The sequence below is a fragment of the Semicossyphus pulcher genome, unplaced genomic scaffold, assembly GCF_022749685.1.
Source record: "Semicossyphus pulcher isolate SPU_LCO1_2020_fin unplaced genomic scaffold, fSemPul1.0.p SCAF_24, whole genome shotgun sequence".
Lineage (NCBI taxonomy): Eukaryota > Metazoa > Chordata > Actinopteri > Labriformes > Labridae > Semicossyphus > Semicossyphus pulcher.
In genome coordinates, this window is record NW_027211698.1 from 11935594 (window position 1) to 11936692 (window position 1099).

Here is a 1099-nt window from a genome sequence, read left to right on the forward strand (position 1 = left end):
ATAATGATGTTAATACTTGAATATAAAAGTCTTGTGCTCATTTGTGTTTCAGCGTGGTTTCTTTTTGATAAATGAAAAGTTTTATGCGTATGTAACAATTATTCAAACCTTACTAGTAAGGTGTCTGAAAAATTAACAAATACTTAGAGCTGCCATGGAAAGCGCATTTAGTTTTTTTTCCCAAAATGCATTGTGTTTATCCTTTAAAATTTAACACGTTGAGTACATTTCCTCGTTCATAAGACATTTGCTAAATCAATTAAACAATTCGGTCGTAGGCTGATAATCGCAGCTGTGCTGATATTAAGTATAACATCATGACCTCGAGTGTGATATTGCTTTTATACAACAGTTACACAAGCAGCAAGTAGTGGCAGTTCCATGGCCGTACTGAAACTGGGCTGTTGTTGCCAAGCAACCCAAACATTCCGCTGCGCTCTGTGTCTCCAGGTTACTGCTGTTTTTTTATCATGTTCACTAATCTGTTTTAATTTATCATTAAAACCAGTGAAATAAGAGTCTCCTGTGTGACTCAGAGGTACCAGCTTGATTAATGTAGACATACAGTGAGGCGGAGTGCTGTTCTAGTCTATATCAGCACTCATTGAAAGCCTCTTGTCCAATCAGATACTTGGCCAGTAACTAACTGTTGTAAAATCTAAAATATTTTCAACCTTCGGTTTTTTACATTCATATTTGCTTGCTAGATTCTTTTTGACCTCTTTTGCTGGTCAGTGTAGCTTAAATTAGCATCAAGATGCTAGCGCTAATGCATTTGTACGTGAATTATACCAACCAAAAATTGTATCCAACTGTAAAAACATAGCGCCATAATGCTAATAGTGGTTAATAATGCTACTCCGCTACAGGGTACATTTAATATGGAAATGACAGATGAATTGACAGAGCATTAGAAAGCTTCAGTAGCTAGGAGGAGTCAAAGCACACAATATACATCCTTTACATAGCTCTACCTAAACAATCTGATTATATGTCTTTACATGTCACCTGAAGAAACATGCCAGCTCTTTACATTAGGAAATTACCCCTCCTGTTTGTTTAGTGGCAGGTAAAAACTTGCAGTTGTCTTCTCTTTTCT